This window comes from Nestor notabilis, unplaced genomic scaffold (assembly GCF_000696875.1).
Source record: "Nestor notabilis isolate BGI_N333 unplaced genomic scaffold, ASM69687v1 scaffold31746, whole genome shotgun sequence".
NCBI lineage: Eukaryota > Metazoa > Chordata > Aves > Psittaciformes > Psittacidae > Nestor > Nestor notabilis.
In genome coordinates this window covers 1-544 of record NW_009932921.1, presented here as the reverse complement: position 1 = coordinate 544, position 544 = coordinate 1, and positions in this window count along the sequence as shown.

The following is a 544-nucleotide window of genomic DNA, read 5'->3' as shown; positions in this document are numbered from 1 at the left end:
GCTCCCGCCCCGCCCCCCATCTTTCCCCCAGCCGCTCCCATTGTACAAGGTGTTGTGTGTTTATTACCATGGCAGTCATATTTCCTCAAATATAGATACGGGAAAACATTAAAAAGCAAAGGAAATAGTATCGCTGTGATGCGAATCAGTGACCGTACATCCTAGTGCGAGGAGGCTCTCGCCCACTGGAGTGCAGCAAGAATGGCTATGAAGAAGGAGACAAGTGTTCGGCAGAAATGAAACCAACACGGCACCGGTGCAGATAAACAGACAAACCTCCTTGCGCGCGTGTATCTCCGTGCCTCCCACCCGCTGTAAAAGCATTGTGCTCGTTGTTCCACCGCAAATACATGGCGAAGCTGAACCAAACCCGTGTTCCCCGGTGATTAATCCCGCGGGGGCAATAAAGGGCCGCGCTGCCTGGTTCGCCCGGGGAGTTGAGCTGGGGCAGTGGGCCCCAGGCCCGCACCAGGAGGGGATGGGAAGGGGCTGCCAAGGCCGGCGCCCGTCGGGGGCGGGGGAAGCCCGGCCCCTGTCCTGTCCC